The sequence below is a fragment of the Arachis hypogaea genome, chromosome 17, assembly GCF_003086295.3.
Source record: "Arachis hypogaea cultivar Tifrunner chromosome 17, arahy.Tifrunner.gnm2.J5K5, whole genome shotgun sequence".
Classification (NCBI taxonomy): domain Eukaryota; kingdom Viridiplantae; phylum Streptophyta; class Magnoliopsida; order Fabales; family Fabaceae; genus Arachis; species Arachis hypogaea.
Genome location: NC_092052.1, coordinates 80,805,070 through 80,826,950, shown reverse-complemented (window position 1 = coordinate 80,826,950; position 21,881 = coordinate 80,805,070). Strand labels below are relative to the sequence as shown.

Sequence of the window (21,881 nt, the reverse complement as noted above, 5' to 3'; positions counted from 1 at the left end):
ATCACACCCTGGAGGAGCATCTGTCTGGCGTTCAAACGCCAGAACAGAGCATAGTTCTGGCGCTGAATGCCTAGAATGGGAGCATCCTGGCGCTGAACGCCCAGAACAAGCATGGTTCTGGCGTTCAACGCCAGAAATGGCAGCAAATGGGCGTTGAACGCCCAAAATGGGCACCAACCTGGCGCTGAACGCCCAGAGTTGTGTGCAAGGGCATTTTACATGCCTAAATTGGTGCAGGGATGTAAATGCCTTGACACCTCAAGATCTGTGGACCTCACAGGATCACCTCAGGATCTGTGGACCCCACAGGATCCCCACCCACCTCCACTCACTCTCTTCTCTCTTCTCAATCATCCTCTATTCCCAATAAACACTCTTCCCTAATTAACCCTTTACCACTCACATCCAAACACCCACTTTCCTTCAAAATCCAACATCTCTTTCCCACCCAATCCCACCCATATGGCCAAATACACATCTCCCTCCATCTCCTCCATATCTTCTTCTTATTCTTCTATTCTTTCTTCTTTTGCTCGAGGGCGAGCAACATTCTAAGTTTGGTGTGGTAAAAGCATAGCTTTTTTTTTTTTTCCATAACCATTGATGGCACCTAAGGCCAGAGAAACCTCTAGAAAGAGGAAAGGGAAGACAAAAGCTTCCATCAAGGGTCTATAGCTCAGTGGTAGAACATTTGACTGCAAATCAAGAGATCCCTGAGATACCTCAGGGGATACATTTTCTTCCACACAATTATTGGAAGCAACTAAGGGTGGAACATCAAGAGCACTCCATCATCCTTCATGAAATCAGAGAAGATCTAAAAGCAATGAAGGAGGAGCAGCAAAGACAAGGAAGAGACATAGAAGAGCTCAAGGACATCACTAAGGTGGATTTATTCCTTGTTCTTATTTCTTCTGTTTTTCGTTTTCTATGTTATGTGCTTATCTATGTTTGTGTCTTCATTACATGATCATTAGTAGTTAGTGACTTTGTCTTAAAGTTATAAATGTCCTATGAATCCATCACCTCTCTTAAATGAAAAATGTTTTAATTCAAAAGAACAAGAAGTACATGAGTTTCGAATTTATCCTTGAACTTAGCTTAATTATATTGATGTGGTGACAATGCTTCTTGTTTTCCTGAATGAATGCTTGAACAGTGCATATGTCTTTTGAAGTTGTTGTTTAAGAATGTTAAATATGTTGGCTCTTGAAAGAATGATGACTAGGAGACATGTTATTTGATAATCTGAAAAATCATAAAAATGATTCTTGAAGCAAGAAAAAGCAGCAAAGAACAAAGCTTGCAGAAAAAAAAAAAGGGGGGGCGAAAAAAAAAATAGAAAAAAAATATATATAGAAAGAAAAAGAAAAAGCAAGCAGAAAAAGCCAATAACCCTTAAAACCAAAAGGCAAGGGCAAATAAAAAGGATCCCAAGGCTTTGAGCATCAGTGGATAGGAGGGCCTAAAGGAATAAAATCCTGGTCTAAGCGGCTAAACCAAGCTGTCCCTAACCATGTGCTTGTGGCGTGAAGGTGTCAAGTGAAAACTTGAGACTGAGCGGTTAAAGTCAAGGTCCAAAGCAAAAGAAGAGTGTGCTTAAGAACCCTGGACACCTCTAATTGGGGACTTTAGCAAAGCTGAGTCACAATCTGAAAAGGTTCACCCGATTATGTGTCTGTGGCATTTATGTATCCGGTAGTAATACTGAAAAACAAAGTGCTTAGGGCCACGGCCAAGACTCATAAAGAAGCTGTGTTCAAGAATCATCATACTGAACTAGGAAAGTCAATAACACTATTCGAAATCTGAAGTTCCTATAGATGCCAATCATTCTGAACCTCAATGGATAAAGTGAGATGCCAAAACTATTCAAGAGGCAAAAAGCTATAAGTCCCGCTCATATGATTGAAGCTCTGCTTCATTGATAGTTTGGAATTTATAGTATATTCTCTTCTTTTTATCCTATTTGATTTTCAGTTGCTTGGGGACAAGCAACAATTTAAGTTTGGTGTTGTGATGAGCGGATAATTTATACGCTTTTTGGCATTGTTTTTAGTATGTTTTTAGTAGAATCTAGTTACTTTTAGGGATGTTTTCATTAGTTTTTATGTTAAATTCACATTTCTGGACTTTACTATGAGTTTGTGTGTTTTTCTGTGATTTCAGGTATTTTCTGGCTGAAATTGAGGGACTTGAGCAAAAATCAGATTCAGAGGTTGAAAAAGGACTGCTGATGCTGTTGGATTCTGACCTCCCTGCACTCAAAGTGGATTTTCTGGAGCTACAGAACTCGAAATGGCGCGCTTCCAATTGAGTTGGAAAGTAGACATCCAGGGCTTTCCAGAAATATATAATAGTCCATACTTTGGCCAAGAATTAACGACGTAAACTGGCGTTCAACGCCAGCCTTCTGCCCAAATCTGGCGTCCAGCGCCAGAAAAGGATCCAAAACCAGAGTTGAACGCCCAAACTGGCACAGAAACTGGCGTTCAACTCCACAAATGGCCTCTGCACGTGCAACACTCAGGCTCAGCCCAAACACACACCAAGTGGGCCCAGGAAGTGGATTTATGCATCAATTACTTACTCATGTAAACCCTAGTGACTAGTTTATTATAAATAGGACCTTGTACTAATCTTTTGATCATCTTAGGATCTTAGGACATCTTTGGACGCCTGGTTCTTAGATCAGAGGGGCTGGCCTCTCGGCCATGCCTGGACCTTCACTTATGTATTTTTAACGGTAGAGTTTCTACACGCCATAGATTAAGGTGTGGAGCTCTGCTGTTCCTCAAAGATTAATGCAAAGTACTACTATTTTCTATTCAATTCTTCTTATTTCGCTTCTAAGATATCCATTCGCACCCAAGAACGTGATGAAGGTGATGCTTATGTGTGACGCTCATCATCCTTCTCCCTTATGAACGCGTGCTTGACAAACACTTCTGTTCTACATGAAATAAGCTAGAATGAGTATCTCTTAGATCTCCTAACTGGAATCTTCGTGGCGTAATCTAGAATGATGGCGGCATTCAAGAGAATCCGGAAGGTCTAAACCTTGTCTGTGGTATTCCGAGTAGGATTCAATGATTGAATGACTGTGACGAGCTCCTAACTCGCGATTGCAGGGCGTTAGTGACAGACGCAAAAGGATAGTAAATCCTATTCCAACATGATCGAGAACCGACAGATGAATAGCCGTGCCGTGACAGGGTGCGTGAGCATATTATTCACTGAGAGGATAAGATGAAGCCATTGACAAGGGTGATGCCTCCAGACGATTAGCCGTGCCGTGATAGGGCATTGGATCATTTTCCCGAGAGATGACCGAAAGTAGCCATTGACAGTGGTGATGTATCACATAAAGCCAGCCATGGAAAGGAGTAAGACTGATTGGATGAAGATAGCAGGAAAGCAGAGGTTCAGAGGAACGAAAAGCATCTCCATTCGCTTATCTAAAATTCCTACCAATGATTTACATAAGTATTTCTATCCCTATCTTATTAATTAATATTCGAAAACCACATAACTGTTTTATATCCGCCTGACTGAGATTTGCAAGGTGACCATAGCTTGCTTCATACCAACAATCTCCGTGGGATTCGACCCTTACTCACGTAAGGTATTACTTGGACGACCCAGTGCACTTGCTGGTTAGTTGTATCGAAGTTGTGACAATTTATGAATGTGTAATCACGATTACGCGTACCAAGTTGCTCATGTGCCAGGAATAGTTTGAGCCTGGACATCACAATTTCGTGCACCAAATAGCTAGAAGCTCTTTTTCAGTGGTAATGTAATTAGACTGAGCAGTGCCTAATGTCTTAGAAGCATAAGCAATTACAAAAGGATCTTTACCCTCGTGCTGAGCCAGCACCGCTCCTACTGCATGGTTGGAGACGTCACACATAATCTCAAAAGGCTGGCTCCAGTCTGGTCCTCTCACAATCAGCAGAGCTTGAGTCAAGGCGATCTTCAGCTTATCAAACGCTTCCATACAGTCCTTACTCAGCTCGAACTCAACATCCTTCTGCAGCAGTCTGGCTAAAGGCAAAGCTACCTTACTGAAGTCCTTGATAAATCTCCGGTAAAAACCTACATGGCCAAGGAACGAACAGACTTCCCTCAGGGAGGAGGGGTAAGATAAACTAGAAATGACATTTACCTTTGCCAGATCTACAGAGATACTGATGCACGGAAACTTGTCTCTCATCAAATCTCCTTCGGCAAGTATACCGAATTGTCGTCAAGTAACAACTCACAATAGAGTGAGGTCGAATCCCACAGGGATTGATTGGTCAAGCAACTTTAATTGGAGGAATGTTCTAGTTGAGCTAAGCAGGATTTGATTGGAGAATTTCAGGAAATCAAATGGCGGGAAAGTAAATAGCAGAAAATGTAATTGCTGGAAATAAAGAACTGAATGTAAATAACGAAAAGTAAATTTCAAAATCTTAAATGTGAAATGGGGAAGATGAACATAAAAGTAAATGGCAGAAAGTAAAAAGAATGGGTAAAATTTGAAATGGGGAGTTCATTGGGCTCAGGAGATGTTGTATTCTCCAGATCAAGTTCATTTTCATCTCTTCCTCAATCAATGCATTCATTGATCTCCTTGGAAATCTTAAGTGATTGAATTCCAATTCCTTGGTAATTCAATCTCTCAAATCTTGATCAATAGCCAATTCCTTGGTCTAATTTCTCATGAGAAGAGATGAAGTATGGTCACTGATTATACCATATGCATTTTCAAATCAAAGTATTGGGAGAATTATATGTCACTATATCCGTCCAAACCCCAATTTGGTCCAACATGAGAAATAATTTCTAGCATGATCTCTTCATTTCTCTTCCAAGGTTCCGAAGATATCCAAGTATGAATAGCTTCTTTTCCAAGATAACTACCCAATTAGATGAAGATTGAAAGCTTTTTAGTAAAATCAAGAGAAAAGAAAGAAGAAGAATACTGGAAACTATTGTTGATCCATCAAATTACAACAGAGCTCCCTAACCCAATGAAAGGGGTTTAGTTGTTCATAGCTCTGGGAATAGAAATCACAGATGGAAAATTCATTCTAAAAAGTAAAACTATAAGTTGCAGAGAAAGTAAAATTATACAGAGAGTAATTCTCCCAATGGCCAAAAAGCCTTTTCTCTAGTTCAAAACTACTCCTATATATACTACTCTTCTGATCTTCTAGTTGGATCTTCAAGTCTTGGATATGGGCCTTTGGATCTTTGAGTTGAAGCAGCTGCAGTCTTCAGTGGGCTCAGCTTTGCTTGCAGAGAAAGTGTGAGTTAGGCAGGGACGTTAGTTAGGACGTTAGTGGTATTAACGTTAAGTGAAAATGTGGGTTCGAGAACGTTAGTGACGATCACCTTTTTCACTAACGTTCCTAACCCAAGATGGTCCACGTTAACTTCAACGTTAGTGGCACTAACGTGACCACTAAGGTTGCCTCTTGGTCCTTTGCAAATGTTATTGGCATTCACCTTTTCCAATAACGTTTGCTTGTTGCCCTTCCTCCCTACATTAGAGTCCACGTTAGTGTAGCTAACGTGACCCTTAACGTGGGCATGCCTCAGCTTCAAGAGCGTTAGTGACACTTACCTTTGTCACTAACGCTCCAAACGCCCCTTCTCACGTTAATTCCTTACGTTAATTGTATTAACGTGGCCACTAACGTGGTGGTGATTACCATCTCCAACATTAGTGACAAAGGTGAGTGTCACTAACGTTGGCTCATCATTTCTTTCCTCCACATTAGCTTCCACGTTAATGTAATGAACGTGGCAACTAACGTGGCTAATAGTGGCTTGGTCCAACGTTAGTGACAAAGGTGAGTGTCACTAACGTTGGCACTTCTTTGTTCCTTCCACGTTAGAGTTCACGTTAATGTAATTAACGTGACTCTTAACGTGGCTAAGTGTGCCCCTTTTTCCAACGTTAGTGGTATTCACTTTTACCACTAACGTTGGAGCTTTACTTCTCCTCCACGTTAGCTTCCACGTTAATGTAGTTAACGTGGCAACTAACGTGGGCTATGATGGCTCACGAAGGCGTTATTGGCGATCACTTTTCTCATTAACGTTGCAAGCTAGCTCCTATTCCATGTTAATGGTCACGTTAGTTAGACTAACGTGGCTATTAACGTGGCATCTACCTTGCTTCCTTTGTCCTGAAATCAAGCAAGTAAAGTGCATCAAAGCTAGGTTCTAACTCATGAGATCATGCATCATCCATTTTATCATTCAATTCTTGCATAATTCTCATAAAATCATATAAAATTCACAATGTTTGCTTGAATCAAGATGTAAGTGATTATCTACCCAAAACTTGCTTATTAACTAAGAAAATGCATGAAACTACCCTAAAACAATAAAGAAAAGGTCAGTGAAACTGGCCAAAATGCCTTGGCATCACAACACCAAACTTAAAGCTTGCTTGTCCCTAAGCAAGTACTGAAACATGACAATGATGAATGAAATGAAAAGAGAAATGAGTCATTATTATGGAAGTCATGTCCTTGGTTTTATGGGGTTTCATGCATAGCAACTTAGGTTCATTCCTTCATTGGCTTCCAGACCTTTATCATGCCCTGGAATACTCACTTGATTGCACCCTATGAGACTTTAATTTATTGATCCCTTTGTCTTTCTAGGGTTTATTGAGCCTTTGTTCGTTCACAGTGAAAGTCCTCTTTGAGCTTTCCTCCATGATTTCTATGTGTCCATATGGTGAGACCTTTGTGACGAGAAAGGGTCCAGACCACCTTGATTTGAGTTTCCCAGGGAAGAGTTTCAATTTAGAGTTGTAGAGGAGCACTTGCTGTCCTTTTTCGAAGCTCTTGGGTGTCAGATTGAGGTCATGTCTTCTCTTTGCCTTTTCTTTATAGATCTTGGCATTTTCATAGGCTTGAGATCTAAACTCCTCCATTTCCTGCAGCTGCAAGACTCTTTTTTCACCAGCGGCAAGCCTATCAAAATTTAGTAGCTTGAGAGCCCAGATAGCTTTGTGTTCAAGCTCCAATGGTAAATGACAGGCCTTTCCATAAACCAGTTGATATGGGGACATCCCGATTGGTGTTTTAAATTCTGTTCTATATGCCCAAAGAGCATCATCTAGCTTCTTCGACTAGTCTTTTCTTGATGCTCCTATAGTCTTCTCCAGAATCCTTTTTAACTCTTTGTTAAATATCTCGGTTTGCCCACTTGTTTGGGGGTGGTAAGGTGTGGCAACCTTGTGCTTTACCCCGTATCATAGGAGAAGAACTTCTAGTGGTCTGTTACAAAAATGGCTCCCTCCATCACTGATGAGCGCTCGTGGGACTCCGAAACGGCTAAAGATATTCTTTCTGAGGAAGTTCATGACCACCTTGTTATCATTTGTTGGGGTTGCAATGGCCTCTACCCACTTAGAAACGTAATCCACTGCTACTAGGATATACTTGTTTGAATATGAGGTTGGGAATGGTCCAATGAAATCGATTCCCCATACATCAAACAGTTCCAGCTCTAAGATGAAATTCTGTGGCATCTCATTTTTTTTGGGTAGGTTTCCAGCTCTTTGGCATTCATTGCAGTTCTTTGCTACTTCCTTGGCATCCTTGAAAAGGGTGGGCCAAAAGAATCTGCTTTGTAACACCTTGGCTGTAGTTCTTTCCCCTCCAAAGTGGCCTCCATAGCACAAGCCATGGCAGTTCCATAGGACCTCTCTTCCCTCTTTTTCTGAAACACATCTTCTATGGATTCCATCTGAACATTTCTTGAATAGATATGGTTCATCCCAGACAAAATATTTAGCATCATTGATGTGCTTTCTTTTTTTATGTTTGTTGATTTCTGGAGGTAAAGCCCCAGTTGCCTTGAAATTGGCAATAACTGGTAAACCAGGGTGCTCTGTGAACCATCATCAACTGCTCATCTGGGAAGAACTCATTTACACTTGTATCATGTGTTCCTCCTTTATCATGAGGGATTCTGGATAGGTGATCCGCTACCTTGTTCTCCACTCCTTTCTTGTCTCTAATTTCAATATTGAATTCCTGCAACAACAATATCCATCTTATTAGTCTTGGTTTTGATTATTGCTTGGCAAACAAATATTTAAGTGTTGTGTGATCTGTGAAAACGATCACTTTGGCACCAATGAGGTATGATCTAAACTTGTCAAATGCAAAAACTATTGCCAGCAACTCCTTTTTAGTAATGGTATAATTTCTTTGAGTGTCATTGAGGACTTTGTTGGCATAGTATATCACATGGACCAAGTTATCTTTCCTCTGTCCCAACACTGCCCCAACTGCAAAATCAGATGCATCACACATCAGTTCAAATGGCAAGTTCCAATCAGGTGGGGAAATGATAGGGGCAGAGGACAGCCTCTTCTTCAAGTTTTCGAATGCTAGCATGCACTTTTCATCAAAGATAAATGGGGTATCAGATACAAGGAGATTGCTTAAGGGCTTGGCTATTTTTGAAAAATCTTTAATAAACCTTCTGTAAAAGCCAGCATGCCCTAAAAAGCTCCTAATTTCCTTGACATCACTTGGTGGAGGTAGTTTTTCAATGAGTTCTACTTTAGCTCTGTCTACCTCAATACCTTGGTTAGAAACCTTATGGCCAAGAACTATTCTTCCTGTCACCATAAAGTGACATTTCTCCCAGTTCAAGACCAAATTGGTCTCTTGACATCTTTTTAATACCAGGCCAGGTGATTTAGGCAATTAGGAAAGGAATCTCCGAATACTAAAAAGTCATCTATAAAGACTTCAATGAATTTCTCTATCATATCTGAAAAAATGGAGAGCATGCAACGTTGGAAAGTTGCAGGTGCATTACATAGCCCAAATGGCATGCGCCTATAGGCAAACACTCCATATGGGCAAGTGAATGAGGTTTTCTCTTGGTCTCTCGGATCAACCACTATTTGGTTATATCCTGAATAACCATCGAGAAAACAGTAATATGCGTGTCCTGCAAGTCTTTCCAGCATCTGATCCATAAAAGGAAGGGGGAAATGATATTTTCTTGTAGCTTCATTGAGTTTTCTGTAGTCTATGCACATCCGCCATCCTGTGACGGTCCTTGTAGGGATTAGTTCGTTCTTCTCATTGGGGACTACAGTGATACCTCCCTTTTTTGGGACAACTTACACAGGGCTGACCCATGGACTGTCTGAGATCGGGTAGATCACCCCTCCCTGCCACAACTTCATGACTTCTTTCTGTACCACTTCTTTCATGACTGGATTCAGCCTCCTTTGGGGTTGAATGGATGGTTTGGCATCATCTTCCAACAGTATCTTATGAATGCATATGGCCGAACTGATTCCTTTCAGGTCAGCGAGGGTCCATCTAATGGCATCCTTGTGTTTTCGCAATACTTGGAGTAGTTCATCCTCTTGATCTTGGCTGAGGGTTGAGTTTATGATCACTGGGTAACTTTCATTCTCTCCTAAATATGCGTATTTGAGAGTGGGTGGCAGTGCTTTGAGTTCAAATTTGGGTGCTTCTTTTCTTTCATTCTCCACCTCTGGTGCACCTTGAACATGAGTCTCCGCTGTTGCAGCCTCTTCGCTAGATGCTGATTCCTCCTTTGTTAACCCTTCAAGTTCTTCTTCTTCAAAAATCTCTTGTACTGCATCTTCCAGTGAATCCAAACTCATACATTCTCCCAATGGTTCTTGTGGGTAGCTCATGGCCTTGAACACATTGAATGTCATCTTCTCATTCTGTAATCTTAAGGTAAGTTCACCTTTTTGGATATCAATGATAGCTCCAGCAGTGGCCTAGAATGGTCTTCCCAGGATGATGGAGGCCTTGGCTTCCTCCTTCATGTCCAGCACTACGAAGTTTGCTGGGAAGATAAAATCTCCTACCTTCACCAGTAAATCTTCTACTATGCCATGAGGAAACTTAAACGATCGGTCTGCCAGTGGCAGGGTGGTGCACGAAATTGTGATCTCCAGGCTCGAACAACTCCTGGTAATGGCTCCAAAGCTTGGTGCTCTGATCTTAATTCATGATTGTCACAACTTCGATACAACTAACCAGCAAGTGCACTGGGTCGTCCAAGTAATACCTTACGTGAGTAAGGGTCGAATCCCACGGAGATTGTTGGTATGAAGCAAGCTATGGTCACCTTGTAAATCTCAGTCAGGCGGATATAGAATAATTATGGAGTTTTTGAATATTATATAATAAAATAGGGATAGAGATACTTATATAATTCATTGGTAGGAATTTCAGATAAGCGAATGGAGATGCTTTTCGTTCCTCTGAACCTCTGCTTTCCTGCTATCTTCATCCAATCAGTCTTACTCCATTCCATGGCTGGCTTTATGTGATACATCACCACTGTCAATGGCTACTTTCGGTCATCTCACGGGAAAATGATCCAATGCCCTGTCACGGCATGGCTAATCGTCTGGAGGCATCACCCTTGTCAATGGCTTCATCTTATCGTCTTAGTGAATAATATGCTCACGCACCCTGTCACGGCACGGCTATTCATCTGTCGGTTCTCGATCATGCTGGAATAGAATTTACTATCCTTTTGCGTCTGTCACTAACGCCCTGCAATCGCGAGTTAGGAGCTCGTCACAGTCATTCAATCATTGAATCCTACTTGGAATACCACAGACAAGGTTTAGACCTTCCAGATTCTCTTGAATGCCGCCATCATTCTAGCTTACGCCACGAAGATTCTGGTTAGGAGATCTAAGAGATATTCATTCAAGCTTGATTTCATGTAGAACGGAAGTGTTTGTCAGGCACGCGTTCATAAGGAAGAAGGATGATGAGCGTCACACATAATCATCACCTTCATCACGTTCTTGGGTGCGAATGGATATCTTAGAAACGAAATAAGAAGAATTGAATAGAAAACAGTAGTTCTTTGCATTAATCTTTGAGGAACAGCAGAGTTCCACACCTTAATCTATGGAGTGTAGAAACTCTACCGTTGAAAATACATAAGTGAAAGGTCCAGGCATGGCCGAGATGGCCAGCCCCCTAAAACGTGATCAGAGGATCATAAGGTAATCCAAAGATGCCTAATACAATAGTAAGAGGTCCTATTTATAATAAACTAGCTACTAGGGTTTACATGAGTAAGTATTTGATGTATAAATCCACTTCCGGGGCCCACTTGGTGTGTGTTTGGGCTGAGCTTAAGTGTTGCACGTGTAGAGGCCATTTGTGGAGTTGAACGCCAGTTTTTGTGCCAGTTTGGGCGTTCAACTCTGGTTTTGGATCCTTTTCTGGCGCTGGACGCCAGATTTGGGTAGAAAGCTGGCGTTGAACGCCAGTTTACGTCGTCAATTCTTGGCCAAAGTATGGACTATTATATATTTCTGGAAAGCCCTGGATGTCTACTTTTCAACGCAATTGGAAGCGCGCCATTTCGAGTTCTGTAGCTCCAGAAAATCCACTTTGAGTGCAGGGAGGTCAGAATCCAACAACATCAGCAGTCCTTTTTCAACCTCTGAATCTGATTTCTGCTCAAGTCCCTCAATTTCAGCCAGAAAATACCTGAAATCACAGAAAAACACACAAACTCATAGTAAAGTCCAGAAATGTGAATTTAACACAAAATCTATTAAAAACATCCCTAAAAGTAACTAGATCCTACTAAAAACATACTAAAAACAATGTCAAAAAGCGTATAAATTATCCGCTCATCACAACACCAAACTTAAATTGTTGCTTGTCCCCAAGCAACTGAAAATCAAAATAGGATAAAAAGAATAGAATATACTATAAATTCCAAACTATCAATGAAACAGAGCTTCAATCATATGAGCGGGACTTATAGCTTTTTGCCTCTTGAATAGTTTTGGCATCTCACTTTATCCATTGAGGTTCAGAATGATTGGCATCTATAGGAACTTCAGATTTCGAATAGTGTTATTGACTCTCTTAGTTCAGTATGATGATTCTTGAACACAGCTTCTTTATGAGTCTTGGCCGTGGCCCTAAGCATTTTGTTTTCCAGTATTACCACCGGATACATAAATGCCACAGACGCATAATTAGGTGAACCTTTTCAGATTGTGACTCAGCTTTGCTAAAGTCCCCAATTAGAGGTGTCCAGGGTTCTTAAGCACACTCTTTTTTTTTGCTTTGGACCTTGACTTTAACCGCTCAGTCTCAAGTTTTCACTTGACACCTACACGCCACAAGCACATGGTTAGTGACAGCTTGGTTTAGCCGCTTAGACCAGGATTTTATTCCTTTAGGCCCTCCTATCCACTGATGCTCAAAGCCTTGGGATCCTTTTTAATTGCCCTTGCCTTTTGGTTTTAAGGGTTATTGGCTTTTTGCTCTTGCCTCTTGGTTTTAAGAGCTTTGGCTTTTTCTGCTTGCTTTTTCTTTTTCTTTCTATTTTTTTTTTCGCCTATTTTTTTTTTTTCTGCAAGCTTTGTTCTTTACTGCTTTTTCTTGCTTCAAGAATCATTTTTATGATTTTTCAGATTATCAAATAACATGTCTCCTAGTCATCATTCTTTCAAGAGCCAACATATTTAACATTCTTAAACAACAACTTCAAAAGACATATGCACTGTTCAAGCATACATTCAGAAAACAAGAAGCATTATCACCACATCAATATAATTAAACTAAGTTCAAGGATAAATTCAAAACTCATGTACTTCTTGTTCTTTTGAATTAAAACAGTTTTTATTTTAAGAGAGGTGATGGATTCATAGGACATTCATAACTTTAAGACAGAGTTACTAACTACTAATGATCATGTAATGAAGACACAAACATAGATAAGCACATAACATAGAAAACGAAAAACAGAGAAAGTAAGAACAAGGAATGAGTCCACCTTAGTGATGTCCTTGAGCTCTTCTATGTCTCTTCCTTGCCTTGGCTGCTCCTCCTTCATTGCTTTTAGATCTTCTCTGATTTCATGAAGGATGATGGAGTGCTCTTGATGTTCCACCCTTAGTTGCTTTCAATAATTGTGTGGAAGAAAATGTATCCCCTGAGGTATCTCACGGATCTCTTGATTTGCAGTCAAATGTTCTACCACTGAGCTATAGACCCTTGATGGAAGCTTTTGTCTTCCCTTTCCTCTTTCTAGAGGTTTCTCTGGCCTTAGGTGCCATCAATGGTTATGGAAAAAACAAAAAAGCTATGCTTTTACCACACCAAACTTAGAATGTTGCTCACCCTCGAGCAAAAGAAGAAAGAATAGAAGAAGAAGAAGAGGATATGGAGGAGATGGATGGAGGTGTGTATTCGGCCATATGGGTGGGATTGGGTGGGAGAGAGAGATGTTGAATTTTGAAGGTAGTGGTGTTTGGATGTGAGTGGTAAAGGGTTAATAAGGAAGAGTGTTTATTGGGAATAAAGGATGATTGAGAAGAGAGAAGAGAGTGAGTGGAGGTAGTGGGGATCCTGTGGGGTCCACAGATCCTGAGGTGATCCTGTGAGGTCCCAGATCTTGAGGTGTCAAGGCATTTACATCCCTGCACCAATTTAGGCATGCAAAATGCCCTTGCACACAACTCTGGGCGTTCAGCGCCAGGTTGGTGCCCATTTTGGGCGTTCAACGCCCCTTTGCTGCCATTTCTGGCGTTGAACGCCAGAACTATGCTTGTTCTGGGCGTTCAGCGCCAGGATGCTCCCATTCTGGGCGTTCAGCGCCAGAACTATGCTCTGTTCTGGCGTTTGAACGCCAGACAGATGCTCCTCCAGGGTGTGATTTTTCTTCTGCTATTTTTTATTCCTGTTTTTGATTTTTTTGTTTATTTTGTGACTCCACATGATCATGAACCTAAGAAAACATGAAAAACAATAAAAATAAGAATTAGATAAACATTGGGTTACCTCCCAACAAGCGCTTCTTTAATGTCAATAGCTTGACAGTGGGCTCTCATGGAGCCTCACAGATGTGCAGAGCTTTGTTGAGACTCTCCAACACCAAACTTAGAGTTTGGGTATGGGAGTTCAACACCAAACTTAGAGTTTGGTTGTGGCCTCCCAACACCAAACTTAGAGTTTGACTGTGGGGGCTCTGGTTGACTCTGCCTTGAGAGAAGCTTTTTCTGCTTCCTCTCCATGGTTGCAGAGCGAGATCCTTGAGTTTTAAACACAAGGGAGTCCTCATTCCATTGAAGGATTATTTCACCTCTGTCAACATTAATCACAGCTCTTGCTGTGGCCAGGAAAGGTCTTCCTAGAATGATGGATTCATCCTCTTCCTTTCCAGTATCCAGGACTATGAAATCAGCAGGGATGTAAAGGCCTTCAACCTTTACTAATACATCCTCTACTTGTCCATAAGCCTGTTTTCTAGAGCTGTCTGCCATCTCTAATGAGATTTTAGCAGCTTGCACCCCATAGATTCCCAGTTTCTCTATTACAGAGAGGGGCATGAGGTTTATTCCTGAACCAAGGTCACACAGAGCCTTAAAGATCATGGTGCCTATGGTACAGGGTATTATGAACTTTCCAGGATCCTGTCTCTTCTGAGGCAATGTCAGTTGATCCAGATCACTTAGTTCATTGATGAACAAGGGAGGTTCAACTTCCCAAGCATCAATGCCAAATAATTTGGCATTCAGCTTCATGATTGCACCAAGAAACTTGGCAGTTTGCTCTTCAGTAACATCCTCATTCTCTTCAGAAGAGGAATACTCATCAGAGCTCATGAAGGGTATAAGGAGGTTCAATGGGATCTCTATGGTCTCTAGATGGGCCCCAGAGTCCTTTGGTTCCTCAGAGGGAAGCTCCTTATTGACCACTGGACGTCCCAGGAGGTCTTCCTCCTTGGGATTCATGTCCTCTCCTCTCCTCACAGGTTCGGCCATGGTGCTTATGTCAATGGCCTTGCACTATCCTTTTGGGTTCTCTTCTGTATTGCTTGGGAGAGTACTAGGAGGGATTTCAGTGATCCTTTTACTCAGCTGGCTCACTTGTGCTTCCAGATTTCTAATGGAAGACCTCGTTTCATTCATGAAACTCACAGTGGCCTTGGATAGATTAGAGACTAGATTTGCTAAATTAGAAGCATTTTGTTCAGAGTTCTCTGTCTGTTGCTGAGTGGATGATGGAAAAGGTTTATTATTGTTAAACCTGTTTCTTCCACCATTATTAAAGCCTTGTTGAGGCTTTTGATCCTTCCATGAGAAATTTGGATGATTTCTCCATGATGAGTTATAGGTGTTTCCATAAGGTTTACCTAAGTAATTCACCTCTGCTATTGCAGGGTTCTCAAGATCATAAGCTTCTTCTGCATAAGAAGCCTCTTGAGTACTGTTGGATGCAGCTTGCATTCCATGCAGACTCTGAGAGATCATATTGACTTGTTGAGTCAATATTTTATTCTGAGCCAATATGGCATTCAGAGTATCAACTTCAAGAACTCCCTTCTTCATAGGCGTCCCATTACTCACAGGATTCCTTTCAGAAGTGTACATGAAGTGGTTATTAGCAACCATGTCAATGAGTTCTTGAGCTTCTGCAGGCATTTTCTTTAGGTGAATGGATCCACCTGCAGAAGTGTCCAGTGACATCTTTGATAGCTCAGATAAACCATCATAAAATATATCCAGGATGGTCCATTCTGAAAGCATGTCAAAAGGACACTTTTTGGTCAACTGTTTGTATCTTTCCCAAGCTTCATAGAGGGATTCACCTTCTTTCTGTCTGAAGGTTTGAACATCAGCTCTACGCTTGCTCAGCTTTTGAAGAGGAAAGTACTTGGCTAAGAAAGCCATGACCAGCTTATCCCAAGAGTTCAGGCTGTCTTTGGGTTGAGAATCCAACCATAATCTAGCTCTGTCTCTTACAGCAAAAGGGAAAAGCATGAGCCTGTAGACTTCAGGATCTACTCCATTAGTCTTAACAGTATCACATATCTGCAAGAATTCAGTTAAGAACTGAAAGGGATCTTCAGATGGAAGTCCATGAAACTTGCAGTTCTGCTGCATCAGAGAAACTAACTGAGGTTTCAGCTCAAAGTTGTTTGCTCCAATGGCAGGAATGGAGATGCTTCTTCCATGTAAATTGGAATTGGGTGCAGTAAAGTCACCAAGCATTCTCCTTGCATTGTTGTTGGGTTCGGCTGCCATTTCCTTTACTTGTTCGAAATTTTCAATCAAGTTGTCTCTGGATTGTTGTAATTTAGCTTCTCTTAGTTTCCTTTTCAGAGTCCTTTCAGGTTCTGGATCAGCTTCAACAAGAATGCCTTTTTCTCTGTCCCTGCTCATAAGAAAGAGAAGAGAACAAGAAAAGAAGAGGAATCCTCTATGTCACAGTAAAGAGGTTCCTTATTGTTAGTTGAAGAAAAGAAGAAGAAATTTGAACACAGATAGAGGAGGGGGTTCGAATTTGGTGATGATGTGAGGAAGAGATGTTAGTAGATGAATAAATAAATAGAATAAGATGGGGGAGGGAAAATTTTCGAAAATTATTTTGAAAAAGAGTTAGTGATTTTTGAAAATAGTTTTTGAAAAATGTTTAGTATTTTTTTTCGAAAATTTTTTAAATCAAAAATAAAAATAAAAATAATTAGTTAATTAAAAAGAAATTAGTTTTTGAAAAGAAATTAGAGAGAGAGAGTTAGTTAGGTAGTTTTGAAAAAGTTAAGAAACAAACAAAAAGTTAGTTAGTTAGTTGAAACAAATTTTGAAAAGATAAGAAGTTAGGAAGTTAGAAAAGATATTTTGAAAATCAAATTTTTGAAAAAGACAAGATGAGAAGATATTTTTGAAAAGATATGATAGAAATTAGTTTTGAAAAAGATTTGATTTTTAAATTCTCAATTAATGACTTGATTCACAAGAAATCACAAGATATGATTCTAGAACTTAAAGTTTGAATCTTTCTTAACAAGCAAGTAACAAACTTGAAATTTTTAATCAAAACATTAATTGTTTATGTTATTTTCGAAAATTTGATATAAAAATAAGAAAAAGATTTTTGAAAAATATTTTTGGAATTTTCGAAAATAACTAAGGATTTTGAAAAAGATTTGATTTTTGAAAAAGATTTTGAAAAATATAAGATTTTCAAATTGAAAATTTGATTTGACTCATAAGAAATAATTTGATTTTAAAAATTTTTGAAAAAGTCAACCCAAATTTTCGAATTTGAGGAGAGAAAAAGGGAAAGATATTTTTTTTTTTGATTTTTGAATTTTTATGATGCAAGAGAAAAACACTAAAAGGATGCAATGCATGAAATTTTTAGATCAAAACAATGAATGCATGCAAGAATGCTATGAATGTCAAGATGAACACCAAGAACACTATGAATGTCATGATGAACATCAAGAACATATTTTTGAAAAAAATTTTTAATGCAAAGAAAACATGCAAGACACCAAACTTAGAATTCTTTAATGCCTAGGCACTAAGAATTCAAAAATGCATATGATAAACATGAAAAGACACAAAACAAAAAATCATCAAGATAAAACAAGAAGACTTACCAAGAACAACTTGAAGATCATGAAGAACACTATGAATGCATGAATTTTCGAAAAATGCAAGATGCACATGCAATTGACACCAAACTTATGATATGACTCAAGATTCAAACAAGAAACATGAAATATTTTTTATTTTTGTGATTTTCTAAATTTTTTTGGATTTTTATTTTATATTTTTCGAAAAATTATTTTGAAAAAGAAAAATAAGGATTCCAAAATTTTTAATATGAATTCCAGGAATCTTATGCTCTAAAGCTCCAATCAAAGGGTCAGGCATGGCTTAATAGCCAGCCAAGCTTTAGCATATAATTACATGGACTGGCGTGATTAGTTGAATACCAATCCCAAAGCAGTTTGGTTATGGCTTTACAGCCAGATAGGATTCAACATGTTTCATGAAACACTAAAATTCATTCTTAAAAATCTTGAAGCCATAGAATAATTTATTTTTGAAAACATTATTTTTATTATTTTATTTTATTTTATTTTATTTTTTTTTTTCGAAAACAAAAGAAAAATTTTTGAAAGCTTTTTGAAAAATTTTTGAAAACAAAACAAAAAGAAAATTACCTAATCTGAGCAACAAGATGAACCGTCAGTTGTCCAAACTCGAACAATCCCCGGCAACGGCGCCAAAAACTTGGTGCACGAAATTGTGATCTCCAGGCTCGAATAACTCCTGGTAATGGCTCCAAAGCTTGGTGCTCTGATCTTAATTCATGATTGTCACAACTTCGATACAACTAACCAGCAAGTGCACTGCGTCGTCCAAGTAATACCTTACGTGAGTAAGGGTCGAATCCCACGGAGATTGTTGGTATGAAGCAAGCTATGGTCACCTTGTAAATCTCAGTTAGGCGGATATAGAATAATTATGGAGTTTTCGAATATTATATAATAAAATAGGGATAGAGATACTTATATAATTCATTGGTAGGAATTTCAGATAAGCGAATGGAGATGCTTTTCGTTCCTCTGAACCTCTGCTTTCCTGCTATCTTCATCCAATCAGTCTTACTCCTTTCCATGGCTGGCTTTATGTGATACATCACCACTGTCAATGGCTACTTTCGGTCATCTCACGGGAAAATGATCCAATGCCCTGTCACGGCACGGCTAATTGTCTGGAGGCATCACCCTTGTCATTGGCTTCATCTTATCCTCTCAGTGAATAATATGCTCACGCACCCTGTCACGGCACGGCTATTCATCTGTCGGTTCTCGATGATGCTGGAATAGGATTTACTATCCTTTTGCGTCTGTCACTAACGCCCTGCAATCGCGAGTTAGGAGCTCGTCACAGTCATTCAATCATTGAATCCTACTTGGAATACCACAGACAAGGTTTAGACCTTCCGGATTCTCTTGAATGCCGCCATCATTCTAGCTTACGCCACGAAGATTCTGGTTAGGAGATCTAAGAGATATTCATTCTAGCTTGATTTCATGTAGAACGGAAGTGTTTGTCAGGCACGCGTTCATAAGGAAGAAGGATGATGAGCGTCACACATAATCATCACCTTCATCACGTTCTTGGGTGCGAATGGATATCTTAGAAACGAAATAAGAAGAATTGAATAGAAAACAGTAGTACTTTGCATTAATCTTTGAGGAACAGCAGAGCTCCACACCTTAATCTATGGAGTGTAGAAACTCTACCGTTGAAAATACATAAGTGAAAGGTCCAGGCATGGCCGAGATGGCCAGCCCCCTAAAACGTGATCAGAGGATTATAAGGTAATCCAAAGATGCCTAATACAATAGTAAGAGGTCCTATTTATAATAAACTAGCTACTAGGGTTTACATGAGTAAGTATTTGATGTATAAATCCACTTCCGGGGCCCACTTGGTGTGTGTTTGGGCTGAGCTTAAGTGTTGCACGTGCAGAGGCCATTTGTGGAGTTGAACGCCAATTTTTGTGCCAGTTTGGGCGTTCAACTCTGGTTTTGGATCCTTTTCTGGCGCTGGACGCCAGATTTGGGTAGAAAGCTGGCGTTGAACGCCAGTTTACGTCATTAATTCTTGGCCAAAGTATGGACTATTATATATTGCTGGAAAGCCCTGGATGTTGACTTTCCAACGCAATTGGAATCGAGCCATTTCGAGTTCTGTAGCTCCAGAAAATCCACTTTGAGTGCAGGGAGGTCAGAATCCAACAGCATCAGCAGTCCTTTTTCAACCTCTGAATCTGATTTCTGCTCAAGTCCCTCAATTTCAGCCAGAAAATACCTGAAATCACAGAAAAACACACAAACTCATAGTAAAGTCCAGAAATGTGAATTTAACACAAAATCTATTAAAAACATCCCTAAAAGTAACTAGATCCTACTAAAAACATACTAAAAACAATGTCAAAAAGCGTATAAATTATCCGCTCATCACAGGGCCATTTTTGTTGGCTTAGCCTCCTCAATCTTCATTTTTCTCATCATAGCTACTGACATCAGAATTATGCTGGCTCCTAAATCACATAGTGCTTTTTCCATTGTGATTTCCCCTATAATGCAAGGAATTTGGAAGTTCCCAGGATCCTTCAATTTCTAGGGTAGTTTGTGCTATATGATGGCACTACATTCTTCGGTTAGTATCACAGTCTCATTGCTCTTCCAGCTTCTCTTCTTGGTCATTAATTCCTTTAAAAATTTGGCATAGAGTAGCATTTGCTCTATTGCTTCAGCAAAGGGTATGTTGATTTGTAGTTTCTTGAAGATTTCCAAGAATCTTCAGAATTGGTTGTCATCTTCCTTCTTTTTAAATTGCTGACGGTATGGAGCTTTTGGGTTGTCTGGCTTCAGCATTTCTCTTTTTTGCTGTGAACTGGGAGTGGGAATTTGGGCTTCATCTCATTCCTTTTCCCCTTCATTCGAGTTCTTCTCTTATGGTTTCTTGGGAGTTTCCTTCAATTCCTTCCTACTTCTGAGGGTGATGGCCTGACATTCCTTCCTTGGGTGTGAATCAGTGTTGTTGCACAGGTTATGGCTGGGGACTTGCTTGAATAAGTAGCCAATTTGTGTCTCAAGTTTCTTGATAGCAGCATCTTGATTCTGCCTATTGGACCGCACTTCCTCTCAGAACATTTTACTATCTTGAACTTCTTTGCATATACGTTCAAGTAGGGTCTCAATCCTTGAGAGTCTATCTTCAGATGATGGTGAATTGGGGTTGGAGGGATGAGAATGGCCATTTTGGTTTTGATATGGATGTTGAGAGGTGTTGTTAGGTGGGTGCTGATATGATCTCTGTGTGGAATGTTGGTGAGCCGCATTGTTGTTGGGGTTGTGACGTCTCTGATCTTGGCCTTGATCTTGTTGATTTCCCCACCCAAAGTTTGGGTGGTTCCTCCGACCAGGATTATAAGTTTTAGAGTATGGATCATGGGTCTGCCTAGGTGAATTTCCAATGTAGTTGGCTTGTTCCTGATCACCCTCTGCTTCTGCATTCACTCCTTCTTGGGCTGCTGATGAGGTGGTGATTGCTGCTACTTGGTTCCTCTCCATCTTCTTGGTAAGGTCAGCTAGCTGCTTGGTGATCATCTTGTTTTGGGCCAACAGTGCATCCACATTGTTTAGCTCCATTACTCCTCTAGTGTTGCCTCTTTCAGAGGCATAGAAGTAGTCATTCTCTGCTACAGTCTCAATGACATCTATGGCTTCTTCAATGGTCTTCTTCTTATTCAGAGATCCCCCGGATGAGTGGTCTACTACCTTCTTTGATTCATAAGAAAGACCTTCATAGAAAATGTGTAACTGCACCCATTCGTTCAACATATCTGGCGGGCACCTTCTTGTCAAGTCCTTAAACCTCTCCCATGCTTCATATAGAGTTTCACTATCTTATTGCCTGAAGGTTTGTACCTCAGCTCTCAACCTGTTGATTCTTTGAGAAGGATAGAATCTCGCCAAGAATTTGTTCACCACATCTTCCCAGGTTGTTAAACTCTCCTTCGGGAAGGATTCCAGCCATTTAGATGCTTTGTCCTTGAGTGAAAAGGGGAACAAAAGCAATCTATAGGTGTCAGGATCAACACCATTAGACTTCATAGTATCGCATATCCTCAGGAATATAGTGAGATGTTGATTGGGGTCTTCTTGGACACTTCCTCCGAATGAACAGTTGTTCTGAATAAGGGTGATGAGCTGTGGCTTTAGTTCAAAGTTATTGGCATGTATGGTTGGCTATTGGATGCTACTTCCACAGTTTCCTGGGTTTGGGTTTATGTAAGATCCCAAAACTCTTCTTTCTTGCTCAGCATGATGCACTGGACCTTCTCTGCCATGGTTGTGAGCTTCTTCTTCATGATGGTACTCCATATTCTCATCCATGTTTGGTTCAAAGTACTCTTCCTCTTCCTCAGCACCAACAACTCTCTTTTCTCTTGCTTCCCTCCTTAATCTAAGGAAGGTCCTCTCAGGTTCAGAATCAAAGG

General features: G+C 40.1%; 2 non-coding genes across 2 annotated transcripts; both read left to right on the top strand.

Moving 5' to 3' along the window:
• Window positions 1-15,589: 15,589 nt before the first annotated feature.
• LOC112768197 (small nucleolar RNA R71) lies at window positions 15,590-15,697 on the top strand. The gene has a single exon (XR_003185634.1). It is a non-coding gene; the product is annotated as a small nucleolar RNA R71 (small nucleolar RNA).
• A 5,520-nt stretch (window positions 15,698-21,217) lies between these two features.
• On the top strand, window positions 21,218-21,324 carry LOC112768858 (small nucleolar RNA R71). The gene has a single exon (XR_003186240.1). It is a non-coding gene; the product is annotated as a small nucleolar RNA R71 (small nucleolar RNA).
• The last annotated feature ends 557 nt before the right edge of the window (window positions 21,325-21,881 follow it).